This window comes from Polyodon spathula, chromosome 4 (assembly GCF_017654505.1).
Source record: "Polyodon spathula isolate WHYD16114869_AA chromosome 4, ASM1765450v1, whole genome shotgun sequence".
Classification (NCBI taxonomy): domain Eukaryota; kingdom Metazoa; phylum Chordata; class Actinopteri; order Acipenseriformes; family Polyodontidae; genus Polyodon; species Polyodon spathula.
The window spans coordinates 29,666,556-29,672,555 of NC_054537.1; positions in this window are offsets into that span (position 1 = coordinate 29,666,556).

Consider the following 6,000-nt stretch of genomic DNA (forward strand, 5'->3'; position numbering starts at 1 on the left):
AAAACCAATCCTCAGAGTTGGGGAACATTGTCAGAGCAGAAGGAAGCAAATTTTCTTCCAGGACAACCTTGTACTTGGCTTGATTCATACGTTCTTCACAAAGACAAATCTGCCTGATTCCAACCTTGCTGAAGGACCCCCAGATGAGATCAGTTTTCAGCTTTGCCCAACACCTGGTCATCTAGTGGTTAGACGGAGTCCTGGAGAGGCCTACAAGCCACAATGTCTCGCACCCACTGTGAAATGTGGTGGAGGATCGGTGATGATCTGGGGGTGCTTCAGCAAGGCTGGAATGGGGCAGCTTTGGCATGAATCAAGCCAAGTACAAGGTTGTTTATAGAATTAAACAAAAATGTTCATTTTACCCAAACACATACCTATGAATAGTAAAACCAGAGAAACTAAAAATTATGCAGTGGTCTCTTAATTTTTTCCAGAGCTGTGTGTGTGTGTGTGTGTGTGTGTGTGTGTCTATATATATATATATATATATATATATATATATTTTTTTCAATAAAAACTGTTTTCCCCTTAACAGTGTGGAGTATGGTGTGGAAAAAAAATCCTCATTTAAATGCATGAAACTCTGAGGCACTGACAAAATACGAAAAAAGTTCAACGGGGTGTAGACGTTCTATAGGCATTTATATATATATATATATGAAGTCATTCGTGCACAGCCCAAGTTCATAAATGTTTCATGTAGGTGCTGACCCAGAAAGACGTAGTCTCTGTTTAGTCATCAGCAATGTTGAGTAAAAGATGAATCATAGGCCACTTGTTTGTTGTAAACAGATACTAAGTGGGTAGCACTCAGGATAGCTCAATTATATCCTTTTAGACTTGATGTTGAAAAAGTAAAAAGCAAGCGGTAAACAAATCTCTATCTGAAAAAAAATATTGATTGTTTAAAAGCACGAAACACGCAACGCGTTTCAACAATATCAGGTGTTCTCAACATAATGATGTACCTTTCTCTTACATATTTTATTATCAATATATTTATATTATCAATATATTTTCACACTTTGCATGTGCTTTTACAGGTTGCAATGTTCTTTAATGTATCTATGATCCCTTTATGTTTACTGTGGACTAAAATGTCAGCTAAATTTGCATTCCTTCTAAAAGCTACAATCGGTGCTTTCATAAGTATCTCTCAATAATTTGTTCTATTATATCCTCTTAAGATTTATTTTTAATTCCTTTCTGTTTTTTGTAGTCCTTTTCATCAGAACAGATTATTTTTATCATTTTTATTATCGGATCATTGTGTTGCTGCATGACCCAGCTGCACTTCAGCTCACAGACGGATGGCCTGACATTCTCCTGTAGAATTCTCTGATACAGAGAAGAATTCATGGGTCCTTCAATGATGGCAAGTCGTCCAGGTCCTGATGCAGCAAAGCATCCCCAAATCATGACACTACTACCACCATGCTTGACAGTTGGTGTGAGGTTCTTACTGTGGAATGCAGTGTTTGGTTTTTGCCAGACATAACGGGGCCCATGTTGTCCAAAAAGTTCCACTTTTGACTCATCTGTCCATAGAACATTATTCCAGAACTCTTGAAGATCATCCAGGTGCTTTTTGGCAAACTTGAGACGAGCATTCATGTTCTTCTTACTGAGCAGTGGTTTCTGCCTTGTTACTCTGCCATGAATCCCATTTTTGCCCAGTGTCTTTCTGAGGGTGGAGTCATGAACACTGACCTTAGCCGAGGTGAGAGAGGCCTGCAGCTCCCTGGATGTTGTTCTAGGGTTCTTTTACGCTTTGCTCTTGGAGAGATTTTGGCAGGACGGCCATTCCTGGGAAGACTCACTACTGTCCCAAACTTTCTCCATTTGGACAACATGGCTGTAGTTTGGTAGAGCCCCAGAGCCTGAGAAATGGCTTTGTAACCCTTTCTAGACTGATAGGCATCAACAACTTTTTTCACGGAGGTGTTCAGGAATTTCTTTTAATCATGGCATGATGTGCCTCTAGAACCTGTGTGCTGACAACTTCACTCTAATGGTAAGGGCCAAAGTTAGTCAGATTTATATTGGGCAAGGCTGGCCCAAATCAGGCCTGGTTGTTAACCAAAGTACTCAAACAGCTGACCCTAATTATCCCTGTAATTGGGTTGAGTTAACTAGGGGGGGCAATAACTTTTTCACACCTGAAGATTGCATGTTTGATTACCTTGCACACCAAACAAGTGAAAGAAGCACCAAACTTTGGTGTCATTTTTTCTTTCAGATCTGACCAAATTCAATGTGAAAAATATGCAAGAATGCAGAAAATCAGGCATGGGGCAAATACTTTTTCACTGCACTGTAGGTACTGATGCATATCAGTAGGTTTTGAGTAAAGATCTGTTTCAATAGATCCTTGATAAAGTTTAACCAAAGTGTCTAAGAATTCAGTTTCAGATTTTGTCCCCCTTAAATTCACCAAAATGTTAGTGTGGATATAATTTGCAAATTTATGAAGCTTTACAAGCGATTCTTCTCCATGTGTCCATATTCCAAATATGTCCTATGTTTATTACAAAAATAGCTGAAAGGCAGCTGCAGCCACATGTTAAAATCTTACCTACCTATGTTAAAGATATAACACAGTTTCTGAAAAGGATTAAAAACATAATGGTTAACTTCCAGAGAATACCTTTTTTTTTTTTGCATGGATGTAAAATCCTTGTAGCCCAGTGTTCCCAGGCATGACACTTTAGAAGTATGTAAGGAAACATTGGAAAATACAGTAGATAAGAACATGATACTTACGGAAGAAATATTCAATATGATCAAGATAGTTTTAGAAAATAGTTATTTTACATTTGGAAAAAGAAGATACAAACAGAATGATGGCCAAGCAATAGGCTCAAAATTAGGTTTGCATTTTGTAAGCAAGTACAGCATATGGGCAAAATGGGAGTAAATGTTATTGATTATGGCTCTGGGGAGGTAGTAATGAACAAAGATGATTATATAAAACCAGTAGGGACTGAATTGATCTGATAAAGCATTAACAGCCTCACAGAAAGCATTACTATGCAAGGGGCTCAAGTTTGTTCTGGCAATAACATACATAAATAAAGGTACGTTAATAACAGAATTAAAGAATGGGAAAGTCGAATGAGGCTAGCAGGATACTTTTATAATGACAGACACACAGAATCAGAACATGGAATACAAATTAAAAGAAAGCACCCTTGGACTCCTCCAGAGGGAAGAAACAAATGGATAAACATGTATACTGAAGTAGGTAGAAATGAAATAGTAACAGGCCTAAGAGGTAAACTGAATTGATCTATGAATGAAGAAGCGCTAAAGGAATTAACATAGGATGATAGCATCATTATAAGAGCAGCACATAGAGGTTCTAGTGTGGTAGTAATGAACAAAGATGATTATATAAAAGCAGTAGGGGCTGAATTGCAAAAACATTTTCTTTCTATATTGGTCTCTCGCTTCAATGTTCGCAACAGGCTACAGCTCCCATTCTTATACCAGGTGGTCGAGGTATTGTTGATTAGACCAGTGAAGCATGTTCTCTTCACTGAGTAATTTATTTGCCAGGTTAAAAATAAATTGAAGAACCTGTTTACATGTTGTTTCTCCATTAACCAGGCAGTTGTAAGTGTCATCTCATAAGGAAAAGCAAAGCTGATAGCTTGAAGGACATTGCCGCGGTGCATTAAAGATACAGGTTAATCAGTGCTTTATACTGTTCCATGAACCATTTGTCCACACTATAGTGTATCTAATATTCCCTCATAGGCACTAAAATGAAAACACTGATTAGATTTACTAGCATTACAAATAGAACTGTAATAAATACATTGGTGAGGCCTGCAGATACTTGACATTAAAAAATAAAACCCACTAAATTAAGGGTGGATGCTAAAAATCTTTTTTTTTTTTAAAATAACCCCTGCTTTTTTCTATAGAACCAATCAATCCTGAAGACTCAAGCAAGAATTATTTTATAAGAACAGTTTTTTGTTTTGTTTTTTCCTGTTAATGCTGTACTGTAAGAATGGGGGAAAACCTATTCAGTTCTGTAGTGTAGTTGTATAGACAGTTCCTCAAGGAACAGTCATTTATTACCTAATTTACTGTTCATTGTTACCCCTCATTCTACCATGAAGAACAATAGCCCCATTCAGTCACAGTAGTAGTAGTACATAAAAGATCCATAACTTTTCTCTGCCATGCACATCCATTCATTAAGTCTCAAAAGTGTAGTTTTGAAGGAAACACATGTACAGGAAACCTGTAGTTCACCTTTCAATTCGAAGACAACCAACAATATACTTATGGGATACGCCTGCCTATTGGTAGGTATTTACTGAGCTCTTTATATCAGAGCTGCCGATAGGCCCCTTCCTGGGGTGATGTCCTCGGTGCCGCCTACCAAGGGATCAAAATAGTCAGCCAACGGAAGCCATTCTCTTTTTGCCTCTCAAGATGGTAAGACACCTGTGTTTACAACTGAGTGTATTTTGAAAGAGCTTTTCCAAGTCGACTGCAGTTCCCCTGCATTTGTGCTGAAAGCTGACTTGCCACTTTCCTGGAATCAGCAGCTCTATTCTAGCTCTTTTTGTGCTTTCTGTGCTTTTTTTACAGCCTGCCTCGTCTGAGTTGCAGGCTGTCTTTACTGTTTACTGTCTGTTGTATGTGAATGATTACCTGTACAGTATTATTTAAAAGTGTGTGTGTGTTGTCTTTTCAGCCTACACTCTTGGGGAGAACATAGTTCCTCCGCTGAAGCTAGGCTCTGCTGTATCCCTGCCATTGAGTGATTCACTGACTGCTGTGTGCTCAGTTGGGTGAAATATATATTAAATTATTATACTGTTGTTATTGTGTGTCTATTAACCCTGTCACACAACTCTGCTTTGCATGTGTTGTGCTGTGAAAATCAGCTGCAGTGCAGTATATAAAAAAAAACAACAGCCAGTCAGCTGTGTAATTCCTCCACCGACGCACCTGCACTAGGTGCTCCGATTCTATAAAGCTACTCCAGAACCAGGTTTAAAAGGCATGTCATATGCAGACAGGCTAAAATAATTGAATCTATTCAGTCTTGAACAAAGAAGACTACGTGGCGATCTCATTCAAGCATTTAGAATTTTAATAGGTATTGACAATGTCAACCCAGGGGACTTTTTCAACTTGAAAAAAGAAACAAGGACCAGGGGGTCACAGTTAGAGATTAGATAAAGGGGCATTCAGAACAGAAAAGCAGGCACTTTTTTACACAGAATTGTTAACCAGTCGTCCAGGTAGTTCATCACCCTGATCCCTTGCAGCTGTCAGGGAGCTAGGATGGCATCCAGCAATTTGAAAACATGTGGGGGGCTAAGGAGAGGCCGAATGAAATAGTGAAATAGTAATATAATTGAAAAGTGATATGCCTTTTTCATAACCTCAAAGCCTGAGAGGGTTCAAAAACATTTGGTAAGATTATTATTATTATTATTATTATTATTATTATTATTATTATTATTATTATTATTAGCATGACCCAAGGCCTCCAAGAAAGTTTTAACATTTGTACTGCCAACAAGACAAAGAAGGCTTTGATGCGTTTCTTCTTTGTACTAACATTTTAGCTTAACAATCAGCCAGTTTGTTCTGCAGTACATTTCTGTGAAAAAGAATGTCATGTGCACAGCTTGGTCTCCAAAGGACAGCTTGTTTTGATCACAGTGAGTGCACTCACTCATTCTTAACTTGCAGATTCTACAGCAGCAGTACATTGAAAGAGTGGCACATTGGTTATGCAGTCCTTAATGTGAGCCTGTTTTCTTCTTTAGATGTTTTTTGCATTTAATGTTTTGTGATTTTTAAAAGGAATAAATACATATATGGTGATGTTTAATTTAGTCACAATGTGCAAATGAAAGCTGGACCATTATCTTCCATTTATAACTGTATTATCTGTTAATTTTAACTGTAGCTATAAAACGTTAACATAATAGCATCAGTGGGCCCTAGATTACAGCTAATAAG